The 26,595-nt window shown below is 49.7% G+C and overlaps 1 pseudogene; it reads right to left on the reverse strand.

The window, feature by feature from the left end:
* The window catches only part of LOC139826018 (dynein axonemal heavy chain 9-like), an 87,468-nt pseudogene extending 61,460 nt beyond the window's left edge, over positions 1 to 26,008 (reverse strand).
* Between the last annotated feature and the right edge of the window lie 587 nt (positions 26,009 to 26,595).

Below are 26,595 nucleotides of genomic sequence, written 5' to 3' on the forward strand. Positions count from 1 at the left end.
CACTGCAAGGCAGGTGTGGTGAGGAAGGCCGCCTCCTTGCAATGCGGTGAGAAATGTCACCTCCCCATCTCCCATCAGTAAAGGGGAGGAACCAAATTAGTGACCACATTGGTGGGAGAGGAAAAAATTAATGGCCAAGAGAAAGAGCCTTACAAAAAGACTCCTGAATAGATTTAAGAAGCAGCAAGTCATGAAGAAGGTCTCATAACGCAACCAGAGTGAGAGAAGGAGCAGAGGCCATCTAGACAAGGAAGAGGTTGCAGACAGCACCAAGGAAACAGACTGGGGACAGGTGGACAAAGACAGGCATGGCCAGCGCTCTCTGCACAACCAGCAGGCAGGTCCAGATGCATCACTTCACCCCAGGCTGGACCGAGGCACCACTGAGCCCAGCTGAGCCTTGAAGACAGAAACCCTGTGAGCAGCCTGGCTGCCTCTGAGATGACACAGATGAGGGAAGAGCCACAACCCAATACATTCAGGGCATCCTCCCACCCACCTGCAAGGCTAAACACTTGGCATGGTGTCAGGGACAGGGGAGTAGTGTGGGAGAGGTGTTGCAGGAGAAGGGAGTCCCACATAAGTCCCTGTGGCCCCACACCAGACAAAGGACGCTACAAAGAACAAAGCTTGAATGCTTTTTCTTACTTTCTAAAGTCAAAACTGAGACTGAGTCCAGCAGCCTCCCAACACACCACCATCATCCACCAGCACATGTCTTGGCACCAGGACGCAGTGCCGCGCTCTCACTCCCGGTGTGAATCTGCAGCAACTACAAGTTGGTGTTGCAGGGCCATGACACAGCACAGCTCTGCAGGCTTACAGGGGCTTTCTGCACACTTACTACAAACATTGTAGAAATAAATTTAGTCATACGTCTCCCACTGAGACCGGCAGTGATCTGAATGGCCAGTGGTTGGGCCCCCTGAAGCCCCCTCTCCAGCACCCACAGAACTGTGCTGAACTGCCAACACCAACCTTCTGTGCTATCATCTTTGCCACCACATCCCGAGCATGCACGTCGATGGTGCAAATGGTCATGATTTTCTGTCTGTCGCCCTTGGAGAGCTGCCCGATCAGCATGGTAACGAGGGTGTTCAGCTGGGTCACTTGCTTCTTGTGATATTCCTTCATCGCATTCTCGTAGCCTTCCTCCACCCTGGCAAAGGCAATCCCAACCTCGGTTGTCCACCAGATCTGGGTGCAGCAAAGCGCCACCTAGGGAAATAGGCTGGTTCAGTATCAGGGAAAATACCAAAGCTTCCTTATGTTCAAGAGTGTCGGATCCACAGGGAGATCAAGGATGAAACATCCGTGACATGAAATTAAGTATTTTTTCATACAGTAGTCACAGCAGACAGTACAACAAGGATCTGCTCCATGACATTCATTTAAAACACCATATCAGTGATAGACACATTTAGCAGCTAGTTATAAGTAAATCAGCACCTTTCACATGCCTGACACAGCAGAGGAGGAAGAGTTGGAGACCACGAGGTTGTCAGAGGTGCATCTGAGGGGCTCTTCACTCTTATCAGGCCTCACCACTTTGCCTTCCTGCTGCACCTCTCACTGCTCTGGCTGTACAGACTGCACTGCCCAAGCCCCTGGGCTCTGTCACCCAACCAAGAGCCCCAACCAGAGCATGGAGCTCAGCCTGAAAACTCCATCAGGAGACCGCCAGGATAAAGGACAACTCATCCTCCCTCTCTCCTGGATAGCAAGGTGGAGGCCAGAAACATGCCTGTCCACAGCTGCTGAAAGAAGGGAAGGGCAGGACTGATGGGGAACCCAAGAGCTACCTTTCCACGAGCCAGCCTGAGTGGTGATAAGAAGCAGTGGCAGATACCTGGGCAGGATAGTCAAAGAGCCATTGTTCCCTTGGTTTTTCCTCATAAGCCATGACGGCTTCTGTCATCTCATCTCTCACAGTAGCCCTCATGCTGTCTAGTACATGACTGAGCCAGACTTCAACCTGGAAAAGAGATTCAATCCCAGTAACACATTTGCTCTTCTTAAGTGCCTTTGGTAATTAGTGAAGATAGGAAATGAGGCAAGCATCTCAGTTCTCTTTAGACTGGACATGAGGGAAAGGTTCTTCACCCAGAGGTGCTGGACACTGAACAGGCTCCCAGGGAGGTGTCACAGCCCCAACCTGACAGTGTTCAAGGAGAGACTGGGCAACGTCCTCAGACACACGGGGTGACCTGTGGGGTTGTCACTGCAGAGACAGGACTTGGACTCCATGATCCTGCTGGGTCCCTTCCAGCTCAGGACATTCTATGAGTTAACCAAACCTCACAGCCTCCTTCAGACTGGGTAGATTTGGCTAATTCTGGTACTGTAGGATTAGCATCTACTTCCAGACACCAAGAACAGAAGACAGATTTTTTTCTTGAACTCTAGCTACAGGAGGAACCAAAATGAACTCCGTCAATGAATAATTTGGTCAGGTGTGTTCCACCTCCGGGCCATGACAGAATCCCTGGTGGGATGTGGGCAGTCTGCCAGCAGCAGAAGAAAGATGCTGCCAAACTTGGGAACACAATTCCTGCTGAATTTCATATTTCACAGGCAAAGCCCTCAACAAGAAGACAGACTGAACGCAGCAAGCTCCATTGCTGGGGAGCTCAGTAGCCGGTATTACGTACTTTAGCTTCCTGTAATAGACCATGCAGAAAGGTGAAACTACCAGGATAGATAAGCTGAGCAGTAGCTTGATTCTTACATTTCATACTTTCACTCGTGGTATGAAATAATGAAGACTCGAGAAACAGGTAAAAGGCCTTCTCCTGCCAAACACACCCGTGCAGAGGTACTATGGAATAGCTTAGTCTCTTTTCAGTCTGCATCCCCTCCCTCACCGAGGATATTTGTAGCAAGCTTTAAGACTAACCTTCAAAAGGTCTTAGAAAAATCAAATTAAAAACCTAGTCAGAAAAATGGCACAGCTCTTTCTCTCACAGTGGACTGCGACATCCACGTCCCCCCTTAGTGAGGACCTATCCAGAGTGACACGAAAGGTTGTGGTGTAAGGAGGTACTAAATCACCACCTCTTCCAGCTTTTCTCATGCACCAGGGGAGAGCAGTGAAGCTCTATGACGTCTTGGCAAGGGATCTCACACGAGGGGCAGGGGAGCAGACTCCACCGGACAGTTTCGATAGACAAGGACTTCCCTCTCACCTGCCCACTGCAGTCACAGGGCTCGCTGAAGCTGACGTACTCCTCCTCTCTACTGTACATTCCCAGGCCAACCTTGGTTGGCTTTTGCTCAGAGTCCCGCTGGAATTTCATCCTGGCCAAGCTGTCAAAGAGTTTGGAAAGATGACGTTGCACCTGCAAAACGGGTTGTGTAAATAAAGCAACCGAGATAGGACGAGCGGAATGAAGATCACTATACATGTCACAAGCAAAATCATGTTAACAAAATATCTTGGATATTTAGGTAGCACCACATCTTCTCAAATGTGGCCAACATACTGCCAACAAAAGCCTCTTGCTGTCTCTTGTAATACTTCCACCTATTTCTACGGAATTTAGAAAACAGACATGCCTTAATAAATCATGTTTCTCCATTGGGAAATCTTCCATACAGAGCAAAAGCATAGAAAACATTGAAACACCTCATGACTCCTACCCCAAATTTCCCTACATGTAGTGATGAGAAGTCTGTAGCCATTTCTCCACCTCATCCTATTCTCAGCACAACGTGAAGTTTTCTTCACTATGAACTTTCCTGTTTTTCCACTACTAGAAACTGATTTTGTGCTAGTGAAATATCCTAAATTCTCTTTCATGGAGAAGAAAGATCTTTATTTCTGCCTAAGACCTATGATAAACAGCCCAGACCTCCTATAGAACAACCATGTTCACCAAAAGCACTCTTCCAGAAGGAAAAGAATAATTCAGTTCTTTCCTGTTCACCTCCATCTGAGTCTGCAAAGCCAACAGGGAGATGCTGTGGGCTCTCAACATCAGCATCTGCCTGCTGGGAGCTGAGCAGGTCACCAGCACTTCTTCCAGACCACTGCGTAACACACAACTGCATCACTGCGCGCCCCACGCCAATGAAGGTGAGATTCTCCTAGGATTGACGTCCCCACAGAAAGGGGAAGCTCCCAAAGCAGTCCCAGACAGGAGCTGCCTCTCTCAATTACAGCAGAGAGGTAGAAAAACTCCCATAGGGGAGATGAGAAATGAGGGAAAGGGACCTGGGGGTCCTGGGGACAGCAGGGTGACCATGAGCCAGCACTGGGCCCTTGTGGCCAGGAAGGCCAATGGTACCTGGGGTGGGTTAGAAGGGGGTGGTCAGTAGGTCAGAGAGGTTCTCCTGCCCCTCTGCTCTGCCCTGGTGAGACCACATCTGGAATATTGTGTCCAGTTGTGGCCCCTCAGCTCCAGAAGGACAGGGAACTGCTGCAGAGAGTCCAGCGCAGCCACCAAGATGCTGAAGGGAGTGGAGCATCTCCCGTGTGAGGAAAGGCTGAGGGAGCTGGGGCTCTGGAGCTGGAGAAGAGGAGACTGAGGGGGGACTCATTCATGTTTACAGATCTCTAAAGGGGGAGTGTCAGGAGAATGGAGCCAGGCTCTCCTCGGTGACAACCAGTGACAGGACAAGGGGGAATGGGTGCAAACTGGAACACAGGAGGTTTCACTTAAATTTGAGAAGAAACTTCTTGTCAGTGAGGGTGTCACAGCCTGGCCCAGGCTGCCCAGGGAGGCTGTGGAGTCTCCTTCTCTGCAGACATTCAAACCCGCCTGGACCCCTTCCTGTGGAACCTCAGCTGGGTGTTCCTGCTCCATGGGGGGATTGGACTGGATGAGCTTTCCAGGTCCCTTCCAACCCTGACATTCTGGGATTCTGCGTGAGATGCCCAATGCTCTGATGCTTTCAGAGAAGGAAGGGTGGAGGTGGATTTGTCCATCTAATTCTGACTCACTGACTCACAAAGAACTACAACCCTCCCTCTCATGAGCTGTGCTGCAAGTGGACGCAGCTTCTCACACACATACAAGCAGGGCCAAACCCTGGGAGGTGCTAAGTGACTCTGAGAAGCACAGGGCACTCAGCATCCCCCCAGATCACAGAATCATTTTGGGTGGAAGAAACCCTCAGGATCAAGTCCAGCCATACCCTAGCTCTGGCACTAATCCATGTCCCTAAGAACCTCGTCTAAATGTCTTTTAAACCCCTCCAGGGACGGTGACTCCAGCACTGCCCTGGGCAGCCTGTTCCCATGCCCCACAGCCCTTTCTGGGAAGAATTTTTTTACAATATCCAATCTGAACCTCCCCTGGCACAACTTGAGGCCATTAAGCGTATCTTGAGGCCATAAGCTTATCTCTTTTCAAACCGTAAGTAAACCGTAGAAACTTTTTCTTACATGTAGAAGCTTCTGGTCACAAATCCCCAGCTGCCCCTTCCCAGACCCTGTCCAGTCTGGAGGGTTCGGACACAACCCCAGCACTTGCTGCGATCCTGCTGCCAGAGCCCGAACGCACCTGAATCTGCACAAGTTCAGCACCCAGTTCACGAGGATAATGTCATTGTGTATTTAATCCTCCTTTAGGAATCATCAGACTTTGAAACTACATTGGGAAGGCTGAGAGTGTATCTATGTATGATACTGCTTGACATTTACTTTGATTTTACTGCAAATACTTTTGAATAACAGAAAACACCAGGAATTTCTTCTTACTCAACAGAGCATTTCAACACAGTATCTTTGCTTCCTGTGTTTTTTTTTTCCTCTTCATTTTAAATATCAATCAACTATGTATTTATGATACTCTGTGGGCTGAAATCACCCAGCAGCAGACACAGATAGAAGCAGCGTTAAAGGTTAGAGGTAAACAACAGCATTTCCAAATACACATGCAAACCTGCTCCATTCCTGTGCTCACATCAATACTGAAAATGGTGGAAAGCCTGAAGAAAGTGAAAATACTCGCTACCAAAAGACAGAATTAGGACTTTGTTCATCATCCAACACTCGCCTTTTGCTGTGAACGTTTTGACTGGTTTTATGCACCAACCTCTGAATAAAAGATGCGTCCCAAACAAGGCCAAGCAGAGCTGTGCAGGGGTGGGTGGCAACCCAAGGAAGTCCTGCCTTGGCCACAGCCACTGTCTGACCACCAGCTGTCTTACCTCTTCCAGGCTGTGTTCTGCTCTTCCCCTGTGAACAGGCCATCCCAAAGACCTTTGCATGGGGGAAGGAAGAAGTGGCTGACGAGCAGATGTCTCCTCTGCCTAAAAACAGAGACGTCTCCAAGCCCTCGGTTGTCAACACTGTCACATTTGAATGATCGGTCTGTGGCTCTTTCAACAACAGATGCTGTTTGCTGGCATCCCAGCTTGGGGAACCAAGCTCAGCAACAAGTTTTGGCTGAGATCCTCAAGAAATGGTTTCCCCCAACCTCACTGTATCCCAGCAGAAACAAACCCACTGTTTTTATGGTATCAAGAACATAGCTCTGCTCTGTGCAGTGCTTTCAGAACCATCTGCAAGCATCACCAGGGACAGATGGGACAACATACAGTGTGCGCATTGCCTTTCAGAGACGACAGATGAAGGCCAGCAGTGAAAGAGTTATTGTTAATCCAAGTGAGGGTGGGAGAAAAGGCACTCAAGAAAGGATAAGCTACAGCTGAGTCCCTAGACAGCATCTTCCACCCTGACATTACTGACAGCTGGAAAATGTGAAGGTGACATAGTGCAAGGCTTACCAGCTGTGGGTTGGTGCCATTGGAAAGAATATCCAATAAATCTGCTGAAGAAACAAAGTAAAATCTGGGAAAGGCCAATCTTTTCATGTCCAAATATTCAGCCAAAGCCTTCTCACACAGGGACAACCTGGGGAGAAGAGCAGAAAAATAGAGCCCAGGACAGGCGGGTGAATATCCTTTAATGTGTCGCGCTACAGTTTGGGTTATCGAGCAGATTCTCCCCTCCCATGGGGAAATGCCAGACATGAGCTGAGCCTGCAGGCTGGTCCTTTACAGCATTTTCCAAATAGATAACAAAGCACATAGTAACTCATAGATCTCTCTCCACTCCCAAGGGTCAAACAGACAAAGAGTCAGAGAATCCTCACCAAAAAGCAGAAACACAGGTGGAAGAAGAGGCTAGAAAGGCTTTGCAGTCTGACTTACTGTTTTAGACAAGCTCTCAACTGCCACAGGTGATTTCACACTAGGATGAAAGTTTCCAAAACTGCTTTTATTCTAATGAGCACATTTTAAAGTCTGATTCAAACCTACTCAGCTTTTTGTGCTTGTGAAGCCTGAAAAGAAACTTGTTTGCTCCGTTCTAAAATGAATCTCTCAGTGTTTACATGTTAAACTGCTGCTGAGCTTTCAAAGTTCATAAATAACATGCAGTTAGTCCTCTGGGGGGAACACGGGCCTTATCTGTTTAGGAAGTAAAATTAGATCTCTATTTTAAATGGATAGTTATTACTGACACAACAGCTATCACGTTAACTTGTTAGGTGTGTTCCAGGTAGAGTAGCTCATATGTTAGGTGAGAACTGTATCCATCTCTGGACATTAAGGTCTTTCTCAGGGAGTTTAGTTATACCATCTGTGAAGGGTACACACACAAAGATAATTTTGTTAATTAAAGCACACGGGATCAGCTCTGCTGCAGATATCCCTGCTTGGACTGCTAAATAGATATTTAAGACACCAAATTTGGGGTGGCAGTGAGGCCACATGTTATTAAAACCAACTGAGTGCCTAGCTTTGTATGTGTGCAAATCAATATTCAAGATAAGAGTTTGCACATACGCAAAGCCAGAATCCACCTTGGGGGCTTCAGGGTGATGGATCATGAATAAAAAGACTCAATGTGTGAATGCAAAGAACGCACAGTCCAGAAGGAAAGCCTTGGAGCACAGGTTAAACCAACTTATTAGAGCTGATCCCAGTCTCTGACAAAATCCTGGGACTGAAGTTGTACCTACCTACTCTGAATGTCCTCCAGTTGTTGGGACAGACCTGGTTTATTGGTGGCCTCAACCACATTTGGGGTTTTCTGAGTTTCATAGGCCAGTTCTTTAAAGTCCGCATCAATCCCTTCAAAGCGTTTGGAGTCCTAAAAAGCAACACAAACATGTTCATGGTAAAACATGGATTTTGTGCTAAAGGTCTCCATCCTCTGGGTGCTGTCTTTGGGTTGAGGGGAAAACCTTCTGTCCAGTGCAGACAGGGACCCCTCCACCATTCCAGAATGGCTCTTCCACTGACTTGCCTGAAACTAGTCTGCAAACAGGCACTTGCCTTCTTGTCACTGTATCCCAAAGGGGTTGTGGATAAAGTGCTCCATGCAGGAGGCAATGTCTAGGACCAACCATTTTCATGGGATTTAATTCCCCTTGGAAAACCTCATAAATCTCTCTCTCCCATGTCCAGGTGAAGTACCAAGTTTCCCTGGCTGCAGCAGCAGGAGATGCTCCCACACCGTGGAAAGGCTCCCAGCCTCATGTGAGTGCACTCCTCCCCTCCTGCTACAGCACAGGAATCCCAACACCCATCCACAAAACGGGTATGATGACTCTTGTAGAGGAGAGCCCTTCCTTGCCTTCAATGAGGGTACGGAAACCCCATGTCAGCACCGGAGGCCCACATCAACAATTATGCTCCATATCTAACAGGGACTCTGAATTTCTGGAGCTAAACACTGAAGAATAAAGCAAGCTATGTTCAAAACATCTCTGCTCCTCCCTTCTTCCCAGGTCAGGCCTCCTAAGTGAGGCGGGACACTGAACAAGTGTTCCAAGCAGTCCAGGTAACACTTCCACGCTACCCTGTGTTCAGCCCCAGGAGCAAGGCTCCATCTGGAAGGTTGAGCCCTCCCTACACTCACGCCACAGATCCAGCTCCAGGTGAGCATCCCACAGCCTGTCAGCACATCCCCCCAGCCCTGGATGCATCCTGAGGGTGCTCAGCTACAGAGACTTTGAGCTTCAGTCTTTCTTTTACGGAAGAGAAGCTGCTGACTGAGCCACCTGTGTCCCTGGAGCCAAGAGGGCCCCGTGTCCTGGTGCATCCAGCACAGCACGGCCAGCCGGGCAGGGAGGGGATTGTCCCGCTCTGCTCTGTGCTGGGGCGGCCTCACCTGGAGCATTCACTGTGTGCAGGGCTGGGGACACAGGAGAAAAGGAGATAAAGCTACTGGAGGGTGCCCAGAGGAGGGACATGAACTTGGTGAAGGGTTCGGAGGGGAAACCGTATGAGGAGCGGCTGAAGTCCCTGGGTTTGCTCAGCTGGAGCAGAGGAGACTGAGGGCAGAGCTCATGGGGCTGCAGGTTCCTCAGCAGGAGCAGGAGGGGCAGGGCTGAGCTCTTCTCTGTGACAGTGACAGAACCCAGGGAATGGCAGAAGATGTGCCAGGGAGGGCAGTGGGACATGAGGAAAAGGTTCTGCACCCAGAGGTGCTGGACACTGAACAGGCTCCCAGGGAGGGGTCACAGCCCCAACCTGACAGTGTTCAAGGAGAGACTGGGCAACGTCCTCAGACACATGGGGTGAACTGTGGGCTGTCCTGTGCAGGGACAGGAGTTGGACTTGACAATCCTGATGGGTCCTTCCAAGTCAGGACATCCTATGGTTCTATGGTTCATACCACTGCCAGACAGCTACTGAGATGCAGACAGCTGCCCAGCAGGATGCAAATGTAAATCATGATGCAATTTCATACATGACATTAGATAGCTCCTGGATATTAAGAGCTTGCTGGCACATGGTACAGCCTCAGGGCACTGGTTATCAGCACCTGTATATATTGCCCAGTGAGCGAGGTGTGCCCAGAATCATAGAATCATTTAGCTGGAGGAGACCATTGAGATCACTGAGTCCAACCATAACCTAAATCTAGTACTAAACCATGTTCCTCATCTATACATCTTCCAGGGATGGTGACTCCAGCACTGCCCTGGGCAGCCTGTTCCAATGCCCCACAGCCCTTTGGGGAAGAAATTGTTCCCCAGATCCAACCTCAGCCTCCCCTGGCGCAACTTGAGGCCATTTCCTCTGCTCCTGGCGCTTGTTCCTGGGGAGCAGAGCCCGACCCCCCTGGCTCCAAGCTCCTTTCAGGCAGTTCAGAGATCAGAAGGTCTCCCCTCACCTCCTGTTCTCCAGCTGAACCCCCAGGTCCCTCAGCCGCTCCCATCACACTTGTGCTCCAGCCCCTCACCAGCTCCATTCCCTTCTCTCAACTTGCTCCAGCACCACAAGGGCTTTCTTGGTGTGAGGGGCCAAAAACTGCCCCCAGGACACTCAGCACAGCGTGCTCTCTGAAGCAGATGGAGGAACAGTCCAAGCAGAGCAGAGTGCAGGGTTGGAGACAGAACAGTGTGTTGTCCAGGGGTCAATGGGCTGCGCACATCCCCTCGTGGGTGTTCGTCCCACAGCGGTGCTGTCAGCGATGCTGCTCGTGAACAGGGACGGGGGTCACACAGCCAACTGTGGGTCACTCGTGAGTGAAAGGCAGGTTCCTCCACAGGGCTGCGAGTGGTCCAGCGGGGCCAGGAACAAGCTTGGAAGATTTTCTAAATAATCAAGAGAATAGGGAATAAGACTGGAAGCTGGACTCAAAGACAGCCCTGAGGAGGTCACAACCCTGAGGAGGGCATCAATGACAACTCTGCTCAATTTTCTGAAGCTGAAGTGGGAGAAGAGCTGCTCTCCCGCTGCACCAGCACTGGAGGCAGGGAAGCGGATACTGCAAAGCTGCCTGGTCCAGCTCTGATTTGACAATTTGCACCATCTGAGTAATTATCTCCGTCTTCTCCCCTCCAAGGAAAGAGGGAACATGCCTGTATCACTGAAGGAAGCCAGCAGCCTCCTGCTCAGCCTCCAGGAACTCTGCATCTGCTGTGCAATGGTGGAGGGGAGGAAAAACAGTTTCTCAGCAGGGTTCAAGCACAACCAACAGTACAAAAACATCCTGGGGCAACACTGGGGAAACTGCTGTAGCATTAAGGGAGCCTCCAAGAAAGCAATGCAGCAAGAGAACAGTCCTGCTTGGGGGAACACGGCAATATAGACAACCTTCTTCTGTGTAATGGAGGCTCTTCTTCAACGCTTTCCACACAGGAAAAATAGGATTTGGGATTTCATACCTTAGGAAGCTGTGCCCGTATATCTTCTGAGCCTATGAATATGCTCTCCAAGTGAGACCACGTACGCTGCACTTCGAACCAGAGAGAAATGACGGAATCTGTTGTGGACAGCTTCCTCTGCCATATGGACACTTCCTCCAAGAAGAAAGCAATACATTTGGATGTCATTAAATTCTGCAGCTGCACCTGGTTGTCTTCTAAAGTTTCTATGAGTTCCTCGTCTGACTTCAGCAACGGGATGTTCGTCCGGGGGTGAGGCTCATACTGAAACTCCATGGTGCTCCAAGTCATTTTTAGCTCCTTCAGGACTTTCTCCACACTCATTTCTCGTACCGCTTTGTCCACAATGCCACGAACCTCACCCTCAAAGTTATGGAGGTTGAGCTTCAGGAGGTCAGCCAGCGTGGTGTCCGAGTCCATCACAAACCTCACACCCGTCACCTGCATCAGCTGATTCCAGTGCCTTTCCCTAATGGCGGGATTTTGAAGTTCTGCCACAGCTTTCAGGGCCGTCAGCATGTTCTTCACCTTGCTGTCCAGCCCAGTGAAAGCATCCCACGCCCTCACCTCCTTATCCAAATTCCGAATCTCTCTTGCAAACTTTTTACACTCCAGATCCATGTTTTCCACGTTAATATCCGCCCATTTGGTGGTCTGCCAGTCATCAAGGCAAGTGCCCACAAGGGAGATCATATCCCAGAGCTCTTTGAGAAGACACAGCTCCTTTCGGCACTGCTTCAGTTGTTTATAGTCTGGCACTATGACTTCAAACAGACCAGCTGATTCATAAATCGAGGTCATGGCTGACTCCATTTGTTTAATCTCAATGTGCTTTGTATCCAGCAGTTGATAAGGCTTTTTGGTGTCAAACCTAGAAAGAAACGTTTATTCTTCATAAGTAATATTGTAACAACTTCTAAAGAAAACATAAAACAAATGGTGCCTCTGAGACACAAAGCAGACATGATACATCTATAGTACCCATTGATGGTGCAGCCACATGGCACTGCTGACAACCCCTTTAAGCAATATTGTGCACTCAGCATCCAGATTGAATCTCTTGCTAACACCTTACAGTGTTTGCAGGGACAAAACACCCAGGGCATAACAGATACAACACCGTGAGCAGGTAGGAAATGTATGCAAGGGTTCAAGAACACATCCTCAGGACACTCCGAGATGATCCCATGACGCTTTTCTTCCTCAGGGCTTCTCTGATGTTATAATTTCACTGTACCTGAATGGTGCTTCTTTCCGAAATCGCTCTCTGAATCTGTGTTGCTCAACATCAAACGCCGCACAGCTCTTGCGCACAACTGTCATTTCGTTCGCCTGCAGAGGAGCCACATGCTGCTTCACAGCTATCGCCAGCTTCTTTATATTGTTCCATTTTTCTGGCAGCTCCTGCAAGCAAAATTTAAATGACGGTAGGCAGTATTTGCTATTTGATATAAGATGTGACTGATCTGTTTATGGACAATCACAGAACAGGAAAAGCAACAGATTCCATGCCTAAAACTGCAAGGAAGTTTTGTTGTGATGCAAAAGCTAAACACAATTTGGGATAAAACTTATCAGTTATCCACAATTTTGAAGACGAATGAAGACTGAGACTTTAAAACTGACTGCTCTGATTGCAAAAACATGTTAAATAACTTCAGAAGAAGGGTCCCAGACCAGATCCTGGGCTCCCAGGATGGCTCAGTGGTTGAGAGAGCACAGTTCTCCTGACACCGAGCCCAGCGGGACCCAGAGCTGGCTGGAGGCAGGAGGGTGGGCTGAGGATGCAAGTTCATCAGATCGTCCGGCTTCCCAGAGCTAATTAAGAAACAGAGCCTGGGAAATTTCCAGCCAGCTCTTAGAGCAGAAGATATTATGCCAGAAGGACTTCTACAGAGCTTTCTGGGGCAAATCCCTCCAGCCTGCCTGTATAATATTAGTACTAAATAAGACAGTTTCTTTCTCAGGACTGCATCCAAGCTGCTGGTGCACAGCACTGCTAACAATCCACCCTTTGCACCTGGGATTTTATTTAGAAAGAGATTTGATTTCTTCTCTTCTCACTAGACTTCTCGAGCCAAATCCTCACCCCAGACAGTGACACCAGCCAGGGCTCTGCTGTCCTCAAGTCCCACAGCTTTGCTCTCCCACTTCCCCAGGTACTGTGCCAGCCTACAGGAAAGACTTTGGGCTTCTTTTCATCCCAGTGCACATAATTGAGAAGACTAATGGAGATGCACCAACACTATGCAAAGAAGCGAAATAACCTGGAGGCAGCAGAGGCGGCCAGAGCAGGGCCAGTCCCTCCTGAGGGGTCTCTTTCTGGCACTTCATGTTCCAGTCTCTGTAGAAATCACTATCCATGACCATAGCAGGGCACACATGGAGCTGCTTCCTTGTCCTTCTCATACAAACTATCAGCTCCAGCCCATCCATCTTCATGGCCATGGAGGGAGCGGTACCTGGAGGAACTTACTTTGGTTTTCCTACTGTGTACAGCAGTGAATGAATTATTCAACTATGTGTTGCTGTCACTTGCCAGAAAGAACGAAACTGTTTTGTTATCTCCTCCATCTGAATGGCTGCCCTGCATACCTCATTTCTTCTGTCAGAAAAATAAATCAGTTGTTCAAATCTACACGCACAAACAGGCACCAAGCAAGCAGCTCTTGGGCAGAGGAATCAGCAGAGCTGGGTTCCCCATAGCACCATTTTTTATGCTGAACTGAAGCTGCTGTAGCAGCCAAAACATCCATTTAATGCAGCTCTTCTGTTTTTCAGGGTGTCTGTAGGAATCCAGTTATCTTTAGGACCCTTACCCGTGTCAGATTTGGTGATACAACCACCCGTGGATCACGGCTGCACCAGCAGAAAACTGGGGGATTGCTAAACCCCGCTCAGGTCCCATCCAAGCCTGCAGCAGAGGGAGGAACTTCTCCCCAAAAAGCTCTGCCTTAAACCTGGTGTCCTACACAGAGCCCTCTGCACACAACGCCCCGTGACTAAGGGGTATCCATCAGTACGCAGCCACACGCTCCTCCACCGTAACATGGTGACTGCTGCCAGTTCCCCAAGGCTGGCTGGGCATCCCACAGGCTTTTCCAACCTTCACCTCATGGTCCCCTGTCCAGAAATGAGAAGAATTCCCCAAAGAAAAATTGATTCATCAGGGCCAGATGTGGAAAGGTGCTGAAATACTTTCATAACGTGCTCCCAGTGATGTCCTTTGGGTCAAGCAGATTGGGTGTTATAGACCTAGTGGAGGACTGAAGTCCTATGAGAAGGCGACTCCTCTGCCAACATTATCCTTCCCATCTCCACAGTTGCCAAGAACTGGCTTATTTAAAAATAATTATAATTCAAACTAATTAACAGATGTATTTGAAAATGCATTAATTTTTTTCAAGAGTAATCGCTGAGAGTTGGAGCAGGCAATTCTATGTTTTTCATACATAACAAAAGGCTTAATCTCTGCTTTAAAAGAAAAACCTCAATATAACTCCAAAATTTAGAGCTATTAAGGCACATCCCACAATAGTAAAATACTATCCACTGAGGCCCTCTAATGACAGGGAGTGGGGCTTTAAATATCCCTGCAATGCTCTTAAGCTCATACTCTCTGACGCTGGCTACTTGGCAAACCGCCGTGTCCACCGCAGCTTTTCACCCACCTCCAGTTGCTTATAGACTTCCTCCGGCAGCTCTTGCTCATACGTCTTCAGCAGTTCGACGGTTTGCTTCAGGGGCTCGAACATGGCATCGGTGACACTGTGCCTTTCCTTAACGGCCAGGAGATGCCCCATGATCTCCACCAAACCATCATAATCGCCTTTTTCAACCTTTTTGCTCAAACCTTTGTCAGCAGTTTTTATGAACTCGTCCAGGTCAGACAAGCTGTAGAACACAAAACAGGAAAGCACCAAATGAGAGCAGTTCCTACCGGAATCATCCAGGCAGCTGGACTGGCACGGAGAGGGAAAGGCCTGGCTAACTCTGCCCATCACATGGCAACATGCTGAGGGCATCAGAACCACAGTTCATGCTCACAGGGATCCATAGATGTGGTACAGCTTCCTGTGAGGAACGGATAAATGGGTTGGGACTTCACAGGTTGGAGAAAAGGCATTTGAGGAGCACAAGTCTTACGAGGAGCAGCTGAGGGAGCTGGGGCTGTTCAGCCTGGAGAACAGGAGATGAGGGGAGACCTGATCTCTGCAACTGTCTGAAAGGAGGTTGGAGCATGGAGGGGGTTGGTCTCTTCTCTCAGGTAGCAAGTGATAAGATAAAATGGCCTCAAATTTCTCCAGGGGAGGTTCAGATTGGGTATTAGGAAAAAAATTATTCACAGAAATGGCTGTCGGGCCTTGGAACAGGCTGCCCTGGGCAGTGGTGGAGTCACCATCCCTGGAGGGGTTGGATAGACATATAGATGAGGTTCTCAGGGACATGGGGTAGTGCCAGAGTTAGGTTATGGTTGGACTCTGTGATCTTGATGGTCTCTTCCAACCAAACAGATTCTATGACTCTATCCTATGATTCTATAAGGGAGACCTGTGAGCTCGGGTCTGTGGTCTGAAGAGAGTGAATTTGAAAGGACAGTTTTCATGTCATCTCTTCCAATACAAGAATTCAACAAATGAACCTGGTAGGTTGTAAAGCTACAACAAACAGGGATTCTTCTTCGCACGCTGCCTTATTTCAGAGGGTAAGTCTCTGCTGCAGAAGGATGCAGATGTTAAAAATTCACAGCGGTTCAGAAAAGCAACCGAACATTTGTGGGAGAAAAAAAAATCCATCCAGGTCTTTAGATACAAAGGTACAACCCATGACTCTCAAAGTCCTCAGGTACGAATGGTTAGAGACAAGGAGACTATTTGGGGGAAGTTTCCCTACCTGCTTCTTGATCTCACCAGCTGCTGGACACTGTTAGCAGAGCTTGATGGGCTCCTGGATCTTTGGTCCTTTCCATTCTTCCCTTCTCAAAACGCTTACTTTTGAAGTGCCCGCTTAAATTCTGTGGATGCTGCTGGACCAAAACATAGCCCTAAACACTTCACCTATTAAAGACTAAACTGCTGAGTCAGGAGCTCTTAATAAGAACTCCTAAATGCCTGTTCTAACCTATGCAAAAACCTCTTTGCACAGGAATTATCGTGCTGAAAAGAACACAAGAGATCACAGCAGCCACCACACGCAGCAGCCTTCACTAGTACATATGTCTGTAAATATTTCTTCGTAAGCATCCAAGCCCTGTGGCATCCTTCAGCTGCTACTACTCAAATAAATCACCTAACACATCATCCTGCAGAGACCAGGCGGCTGAGCAGCTATTCAGAGCAGGGAACACATGTTAATTCGAAACTTACATCCAAAGCTCCTCCTTTTTGTAACCTTGAAACTGCCTCCCCATGACTGCTCATGCCAGGCAACCCAAATTACTTTTTTTACAAAGAGTGCACTCAAAAGAGCACTGCATTTAGAAACGGAGCAAGTATCTCATGGCATTAATGCAGCTTTACTGATGGCAAATTCAACAAAATAAGCATAGAGCCCTAGAAGAGATTAGGTTAGTTGGACCAGGATGAACAGACAAACAGACATCCTGTCCAACACCACACAGTAGGTCGTAGGAGCATCAGCTCGCAGGATGTCGATGGTACCGAGTTCGTGGAACTGTTTGCACTTTACACACTCAGCTGGACCAGCTGCTCCCAGCAGAGACGAGGGGATGAAAGTTAGCAGAGATGCGATGGAGCTGGCAGGGGGTGTGTGCCCCCTCCTCTTGCTCCTGTATTAGCCTTTTGCTTATCAGTGTGAAATGATAAAGCCCAGCCAACACAAGAGAAACCCACTTTGGTTCTGGGAAGAAGAGGTAGAACGGTTCCTACCTGTGCATGACGTGGTCCATGAGATGCTGCTTGAACACCAAGCTCCACCGTTTAATCACATTCAGCAGAGACGCTTTGAAAGGCCGAGCATCAACTTTCATCCAACTCTGGAAAATGCTGATGGGCTCGATGCGATTCACCTCCTCATAGATCTTCTCGTAGGAGTCAATCTGCTCTCGGAACTGCTGCAGCGTGGGAGGTGACTCAGGGACCCCGTTCTCTGCATGGGCCTCGATTTCTGCCGCAGTGAGAATGTGCCCGTAGAGGAGGAACTGGCGGAAGAACTCCTTTCTGTCCTCCCCGTACAGGTAGGAGTAGTGGTCGAAGGCACTGCGGTAATCACAGCAGGCCGCCATCACGGCCTGCACACGCCCCATCAGCTCATGGCGCATGTCGGCCAGGTCAGCCATGTCCTCCATGTCAGCCTGGAGAGAAGAGGAGAGGAGCTCGCAGTGATGCGGGGGCAGCGTGGCACCTCCTCACTGCCACACAGCGTGAGGGAGCTCCACAGCCACGGACCTGGTAGTGGAGGAAGCCGCTGTGCTCAGCCAGCCTGGGCACCAGCGATGAGATCCGGTAGATGTCGTTGAGAAGACCTTCCACCACGTCGTAGAAGCCATCGTTTGTGCCAGGGTCCAAGGAGGGTTGAAATATCAAATCTGGGATCACCAAATCCAGCTGCACCTCAAACAGGGGAGGAAGCCCTGCCTTGGGATCTGGTAGGGAAGAACAGAGGTGCCAGGTTATTTTTGAAGGGGAGAAAAGTGATCTAGAGCCACCACTAACATCCCACCACAAGACACACACATGCCCCACAGGGACACCAGGCAGGTGGGACACCCACTCGCTGGGTCCAGTGACATTGTGTCTGCATACAACGCAGAGGGGAGGCTGCCAAACCAGCTGGTGTTCTGGTACCCACAGGAGATACTGGAGAACAGATGAGACACAAGTGATTTAAGGACCGGAAAAATGCTGTGGAGGGAAGCCTTAAAGAGACCAGGCTCTTCAGCTAATCAAAAGGGAGTCTGAGAGCTGAACAATTACAGCGCATAAGTACTTAAAGAGGAGAAAAACAACAGGAACCAAGAGGCTCTTTAATTTAGTGGAGAAAGGCATGAAAAAATAAAACACCAACTGGTTTCACAAATGTGAAATTATGTGCTTGTTTTTAACAAGATGGTGAGGAACTGGATGCAATTCTCCAGCTCAGTGTGCCTCCACATCCAGGAGGGAAGCGTTCTGAAGATGTGCTTTAGCTGGACACAGCTGCTCTCAGCAGAGTGACCCTCCGTGGCAGCCTTAGGCAGGAGCTCTGGTTTGGTGACCCCTCTCCTCACTCCTCAGTGATGGAGGTTTTTCTTTCATGTCTTTCATCCACAGAACCAACTCTTGAGACTCTCCACAAACGAAAGGTTGTGTCACCTTGATGCTTTGTGCATGGGAGGTCAGGAGATGGCTGATGCCCAAGAACAGACTTGGAATGATGCCTCAATTTTGTCTGTTCACAAATCCCAGCAAATGGTGCACAGTCATCTCTGTCCCTTCCCTTGAGCAAGGCTTTGCTCCAGTGACCAGGGGACAGAGTTACCCTCTGAGTCTGGAGGCTCCTCCAGCACTTGCTGTAGACAATGCAAGAGGCAGAGTAGAAAGACCACCACAAGTCAAAGCACAAAACAGAAACTTCCTTTTGGTGAGACTGAAGATGGTATCACGGCCAGAGCTGAGGAACCAGCAGTTACCTGTGTTTTCGAGGAGGTACTTGAGTGAGCACTCAATGGCAGTGAAGAATCCATCCAGAACTATCTCATCCACGTAATCCACATAGGCCTTCCGGATGTCAGATGCTGGGTCTGCAAGTAAGAGGCTCTGGTTTTCCTGGAAGAAAAAGACGACACTTTGAAATACAGCGGGGCTGAGTCGGTCCTACAAGAGCTGCCCACAGCTGAGGACTCATGGCAATGAGCACACAGGTACCAGCCCTGCGGGGGGTGAGAAACCAGACAGACGGATGTTGCTGCTGGTAGCACGGCCACAATTTTCTCCTTCTGTCAAGGGCTGCTTTGTCATCTGAAGCAACTCAAAATAATCACAAGGTAAAAATGGAGTGCGTGAGAGACTTAGCAGCCCTGCAACCTTCTCCTCCCTCTTCTCTGAGGCCAAAGGGCTCAAGGGTGCTTTGCAGACCTGGGCCAAAGGCTCATCCCAATGCATGAAGCCTCAGTCCTTGTGGCCTGTATAATGTTACCTTGGGTGGATGAGTCCTTCCAAGTGGACTGCTTACACCTCTGCCCTACAAATGGTCATCTCAAAACAAGAGAACTTTAAAATTCAGAAAAGGGTTTTTAAATAAACCAAGTGAAAATAGTTAAAGATTGGGATCAGAAGACAAAGGGTTGGCTTACAGCCTCCCTTCTCAGCTTATTGCGTTCCTTACCTCCAGGCAAGTTCACAGTCAGGAAATTCACGGTTTTCTAGGCCACAGAATGGCCCCATCCTTCTTGCGTCTCCTCTTCCACACCCACAAGACCAGCCTGGGTATCCATCCCCTGCACCTCCCAGGCTCTGCCGTGATCCTGTTCCGGCCTTGCTATGCCCTCTGAGGGCTCTTTCTCCTAAGCCTGCCAGGGGCTCTCAACACAGGCACGGGCTCAAAAAAAACGTAAGGTCCAGCTTGCAGTCTGCTGCCAGGGGTTCAAAGCTGGCTGTATTTCATCTCTGGGGACACAGGAGAGGGTGCCATTCCCAGTGGCATGGCAGCTTGGCACACATGAGATCATAGAATCATTCTGGTTGGAAGAGACCCTCAAGATCATCGAATCCAACCATAACCTAACTCCACCACTAACCCATGTCCCTAAGAACCCCATCTGTACATTTGTTAACACCTCCAGGGATGTGACTCCACCACTGCTCTGGGCAGCCTATTCCAAAGCTTCACAATCCTCTCTGTGAATTATTTTTTCCTAATATCCAATCTGAACTTTCCTTGGTGCAACTTGAGGCCACTTCCTCTCATCCTATCTCTTACTACTTGGGAGAAGAGACCAACCCCCTCCATGCTCCAACCTCCTTTCAGACAGTTGCAGAGAGCAAGAAGGTCTGGCCTCAGCCTCCTCAAGATAGAGTGGCATTGCCAATTGGGCTTGAGTCAACCCAGAGCTGCTGCTCCCCAACTTTACACATCAACGCTGAGTGATTAAACTGTTAACAGAGCAAGCCAGGGCTCTGGTGCCTTGCAGACTCACCTCCACATTTTGCTGACACAAGAGAAAGGGGAACTTCACAGGACTGAACACTATGGGAATGCCCATTTGAAAGCACCACCCCCTCTTCACCGTCCCATGCCCTTGTATTTGACAATGCCCCCTTGTCACTGGTGTTCTACTGAACCTTTACTCCAGAGGCCTCATCCTGGTGCAAAAGGGCAATGCAAGCCAGCATCTCACTGTCCTGCCTGTGCTTGTGGGTGCACGTACCCAAACTCTCTGTGCTCTTCTCTCAGCAGCCTCAAGACTCACCTGCTCAAAAGAAGACCTGAACACCCAAGGGAAACACAGCAGACCAGCTCTTGGCCCCTTTGCTGCTGTTCCTCCAGGTTTGACCAGCACAGCAGGACAGAGGCATGGGGACATCCTATTTTGGGCCACGGTGCCTTTCCCTCCCCAGGACCTTCATGCTGCTTTGCAGTTGGTCCTGCCCTGTGAGCCACCAGAGCAGCGGTGCCAGCCCTTCTGCCTTGGCCACAGCCCCATGTTCTCTCCGGTCAATTTAGGAAGTGTTCCCATCTTTTGGGTGTAGCTGGAGGTGGTTGAGCCTGTCACAGCTGTAGCAGCAGGACAACGTGGGCATAGTAAAATCCTCGCCGTGGGTTCAGAGGCTACAGAAGTGGGTCAGAAGCCCAAGGCTGAGTGCAGACAGTGAAGTAAGGTGAGCAACAAGGGCTCAGTGTCCCAGAGAGGGTCAGCCCAGTCTCTCCAGAGTCCAAGGCCAGATGGTGACCCTCAGGAGTGGGCTGGACCTAAAATCCATCTGCCTTCCAGCCAAGGTGCTGTCCCTGACACGCTAAAACCTCTGGGCAGGTGAGGCGCAGAGATTTGGGCTTTCTCCTGCTCTGCAAAGAGGACTCTCAGCTCTGGCAAAGCCACTGGAAAAAACCCAGGGTTCAGACAGCAGCTTTTTTCTTGTTACTCAGCTTCTCCCTGGACTGACAGCGTCACCTCCTGCTCCCACAGAGGAACAACAAGCCTAAAGCAGAAAGGTCAGCCACAGCCAGCTGCCTCTCCATTTTAAGGTGAATATTTCGGAGGAGTTTTTCCTCTGAGCAGGATCCCAAAGCCTGATGCACGACTCCCCTCTCGTGGCTTCACAAGAACCAGGACTGGGAGCCAGACTGGGCTGCATTGGCTCCCGCTCCTGCTCCAAACTCGGTGCCTGGTCAGCAGCCCCGCACACTCAGCTGTACCAGCTCACCCATCAAAGTATTCCTTAATCAACAACAGGTAAGTTTTTCAAATGAGTTAAGGGAGTTAATTTTAAGGTGAAGCAGCTCTGGACATTTTCACCAGAGCGGAGAGACACCCAGAGCCTATGAAGAGTCAACAAACCCCTGGAGAAGGTCCCCCCTCACCTTCACCAGCAGATGAATCCTCTGCCCTGACTCTCGGACAAGGCTGTAACGCCGTTCCAGGCGGTCCTGACAGTCCTCCAGGCTCAGCAGCGATTCTCTTTTACAATCTCTTCTCACAAATATGGGCGACGCCCACGATCCCACGATGGTCTGGATCTCCTCAACATTGTTTTTGGCTTTCTGTATCCTCTGCTCGAGGTCATGGACATCATCCATCACCATGGAGATGTGATCCCAGACACCTGGTAAAAAATGAGATGATTGACGACTTTTTTTCAGAGCTGCATGGCCAAGCTCTTGTGCACTCTCCATAAGACTTTTCCCCCACGGTTTCATGTATTTCTCACCCATCATTAACACAAGAGACTTACCACCTCAACCAAAAGAGTCACTTCTAGCTCCCTCCTACCCCAACAATCCATGGTACAGCTGCAGCCTCTGTTTTCTGCCAGGAGCACCAGCACCGTGGGGACGTCTGACACTTCCCCCTTTCCCGTACCCAGATTTAATCTGCTACCAGAGAGAGAACAAGGACAACAGGCTGAGTGTTCCTGCCACTGTCACTAGAGCAGGGACCCACAGCCCCACAAACACAGGCTGTGACAGCCCAAGGTACCAGCGAGGGCTGCATTTAGATTCAGGGAACTTCATCTGCAGGAAAGTCCCTTCATCTTTGTTGTGCAATGGAGAAAGAGTTTTTCAGCATGAGGAATTCTGCTTTGCAAGTTCCCAAGGGAGGACACTTGTTCCTGTTCATATCACAAGCCTGATGACAGAAATATATATTCCAACAGCGAGCAGTTTGCTTTCACCAAGAGGAAACAAATTGTCTTCCTCCATTCTGCTTTGCAGTTAAAACTGATCAAGCAAGAACACTGGTTAAATCATCCCAAAGTCACGGTGCACAAACCTCACCACTAACCACAGTATTTCATCTGGCTGGAAAGGATAACGAGGTGGCCCTGGCCCCCACCGGGAGAAGTCTGTCCCAAGCCAGATGGCTGGGCCAAGGGGTCCCAGTCCCTGCACAACTCAGGGAGAAAGCAGTGCCTTGGGGACACAGGGACATGACCACACAGTGGGTCACTTGGGCTGGCACGGGCAGGGAGCAGACTCTTCAACCCCAGCCTTGCCAGCTCTCACAAACCCCAATCTTGCCGTTTCCTCAGCATCACTGCTTACAGGGCAGCCTCTCTTCCCCAAAAGCCCAGAGGGAAGCTGAAGGGATCAGGATCCTGTCCCCAGCCCAAGCAGATCAAGGTAAGATGGGAAGGAGCAGGCAGGCTGGGGGCTGCCCTTTGTCTCCCCAGTGCTGGCTCTGCTGGAGAGTCCCCTGCCCTGCTGTGAACTGTCACTGGGAACCAGGTGATGGAGGCTGGGGACATGGGAGGAATCTGATGAGACCCAAGTGAGCAGGTTAACCATGAGCAATGTGCCCTGTGGCCAAGAAGGTTGATGGTACCTGGGCTGCGTGAGTAGGAGTGTGGCCAGCAGGTCGAGGGAGGTGAATCCTCCCCCTCTGCTCTGCACTCGTGAGGCCCCATCTGAGTGGTGTGTCCAGTTCTGGGCACCCCAGTTTAAGAAGGACAAGGAATTACTGGGGAGAGCCCAGCGGTGGCTACCAAGATGCTGAGGGGTCTAGAGCATTTTTCTTCTGAGGAAAGGCTGAGAGAGCTGGGGCTGTTGAGCTGGAGAAGAGAAGCTGAGAGGGATCTGATCAATGGGATCAATATCTCAGGGTGGCTGTCAGAGGATGGACCAGAGTCTGTTCAGTGGTGCCCAACGCCAGGGTGAGGGGCAGCGGGCACAGACTGAAACACAGGAGGCTCCATCTGAACATGAGCAGAAACTTGTTTGCTGGGAGGTGCCAGAGCCTGGCCCAGGCTGCCCAGAGCGGGTGTGGAGTCTCCTTCTCTGAGACATTGAAACCCGCCTGGACCCACCTGTGTGATCTGCTCTGTGACCCTGCGTGAGCAGGGGGGTTGGACTGGGAGATCTCCAGAGGTCTCTTCAGCCCTCACCAGTCTGGGATTCTGTGAAATCCTGTACGGCCTCTTTTGCCCTAACACAGAGCTAGCTCACCCTCCATCTTCCAGTTGAGTGTTTCTTCTGCCTTCTTCAGCTTCAAGTTAATATCCCACAGCTGCTCCTGTATGAGAGGGTATTCGACCTCCAGGACTGTCTTCAGGACCTTGTTGTATCTGTTCACCATCAGCTCCAAGTTGGCCGCCAGCTGCCGGTATGACTCCCTGGAGGAATAGATTTCTGCTGCCGTGGGTGGGATGGCTCCCAGCCGGCTGCCAGACAGGTAGCTCAGCTCCCTCAGCACCGACACCAGCTGCAGAAACAAGGCAGAGAGCTGAACGTGAGACAATCCTCCCCATTCACCTGGTAGACACCCTCCCGTCAATTCTGGGGATCTTAGGGGGTTCCTGCTGTTTTATTCACAAAGCAGTACGCTCTGAGAAGGGCCTGGACACCTCCTAGTCCAGACCATCTCCCTCCCATTGATCTTTGCCTCTGATTTGCTTCCCAATCAAAGACATATAGCTCTGTTAACTACCCAGCCAGCAAACCCTGTGCAGCCTCTAAAAGCCATGATGATCTCTGGTCTTCTCAGCTATCCTCATCAATACAGTCTTTCAGCAATACTGTGCCTGCAGGAGGAGGCACAACCAAAAGCATCTTTGAGTTGTGATGGAACGGGATTGAGTGGGTTATTAAACTATAAACCCAAGTAGAAGTGAGTCCCTGCAACAAACGGAGCAGCAAGGTCTTCCAACGCAATATATCACTTCTAAGACAAAAAAAAAAAATCTTTGCTCAGTTTAGTGGCTTGTGAGAGGGAAAATGCTCCTGAAACTGCACATTTTGGCTGGGTGACAGAAATTCAGTATATTGTATGGGCAATGGCAGGGGTGAGGAGTATCTACAATACTAAAGTGACTATGTCCACAATGACAAGAAGAGGAAAGAAAGACGGAGCGCAGAAGGGTGAAGGGAGCAGTTTGAGGAGGTGGATGGAAGAGGATGGGATGGGAGGAAGGGAAAAGCAGGGGATTGAGGGAGCAGGAGGCCAAGTGAGATAGAACCAAACTCCCCTCCCTTTTATGCACTGGAATGTCTGAGACATCCCCACCATGGTGTCAAGGATGTCTTACCCTCTTTCCCTCTCCTCCATGGAAGGTGAGCTCTGGAAGATTCTTTAATGTTGAAGGGTTGCAAATACATCCTCCCTTTAGGCAAAATGAGGTGCTCCTATCTGCTCTGAAGGGCATGAAGGGGCTGCTAAGCAGGCACCTGAGGACATGAGGCAGTCCTCAGTATGGAAAGCTGAGAGCAGCGCAGAAGCACTCAGAGACTGGAGCTGAGAACATGCTCAGCACGTCACAGGCTCCAAACCCTGGCACCAGGGTGAAGGGTGGAAAACATCCCCTGGGGCCATTTGCTTCCCACCTTAGCAAGGAGATTCCAAGGAGCTGGACAAATCCTTTGTCTGAGAGCCAAGCTGGAATGAGCTCTGGAACCTCAACACTTTTCTCTAACAGCAGCAAGTCCCAGGGAAAGGGGGAAGTGTTTGATGTTTTCCCAGGCCCCTGAGATTCAGCACCTCCGCAGCAAATGGCATTTCACATTTGAGAGGCCCCAGCTCTCATCAGGCCCCAGAACCTTTGAATCCACCTCTGCACTCTGCTGGCTTGGACCCTGCCTCTGCTTTGGGCAGGGGGATGGTCAGGCCTCCCTGTGCTGGAGAGGGCAGCCCTAGGGAACAGAGACCTACTGGAAGCCTCCTGCACCACAATTAAGGAAATCCAACAGCCACAACACTGAAGTAACAAAACAAACCTTTCCTGGGATTTTTATACCCTTTCAGGAAGCTCAGATTTCAGGTAAACATAACACGAACCCACGTCTGTAGGATGATGCTCCTACGCTCCCCACACCAGCGTCAAACCAACCTGCTCTGGAGATGTTGACACCAGTTAACATCTGGCTACTCACAGACTTTCTGGCTTTAATTACAATCTGCGCTGCTTAAACTGTAATCCTGATATTTTACCAGGAGACAGAGCCCACAAAGGGGATGGTTAATTCATGTCACCCATAACAGATGCTCCAGGGACCTCAGCAGAACAGATCTAGTAGCGATCCCACCAGACTTGCCATGCACGGTGGGGCACAGCTTGGAGACGTGCCCTCCAGCAGACAGGAAAGCTAGTTCTTACCTGGGGATCAAAATTAACCGTGACCAGTTTGGTTTCTGGATCTCGCCGGATAAGCGGTTGAGTAAGGTTGTACTGTGATTTTTCAGAGACTGTCTGGGACCAGTCTGCATAGAGCTTCTCCTGATACCTGCCGAAAAACAAACAAACAAATTAAAACATCCACCACGTAGCTGCCAAGCCCGCACACCAAGACACATAACCAAATAAAAGCCAAGTCCACTTCTGAGGGCTGAAGAACATCAAGGAATATTTAAAACCCACCCACACCACCTCCATAAAGATCTTGGCTTCAAAGACAAACACCTGAAAACCAGTGACAGCATCAAGTCAGGAAAACAAAGATCCCCCAAGTACCATTCTTAGCAGAGGATTCAAATTTGGGGACAAACATTCAAAAGCTCAGAGCAATCAGTTCAGTTTTAGCATCAAACATTAAGATATTAAGTGAGGTGCAACGAATCCCACTCCCACTTGTGGAATACACACATTACAGCCACGGTAAGTACACTGTGAATGGGCACAAGCGGATTGAGACTTCTGGTCAGCTCAGGTTTTCTACCACAGCATCTCCTACATCCAAAAGAATCTCGTTCCAACATTTCTGCTGGGCTGCACAGCCCCTGTCCCTCCCATGCAAACTTCTCATTTCAAGATATCACAGAAAGACTGTGGTGTGTAGCAAAGGATTCCTCCTCCTCTCTCATCACAAAATTCCTTCTGGC

The sequence above is a fragment of the Patagioenas fasciata genome, chromosome 33 (genome assembly GCF_037038585.1).
Source record: "Patagioenas fasciata isolate bPatFas1 chromosome 33, bPatFas1.hap1, whole genome shotgun sequence".
NCBI classification, from domain to species: domain Eukaryota; kingdom Metazoa; phylum Chordata; class Aves; order Columbiformes; family Columbidae; genus Patagioenas; species Patagioenas fasciata.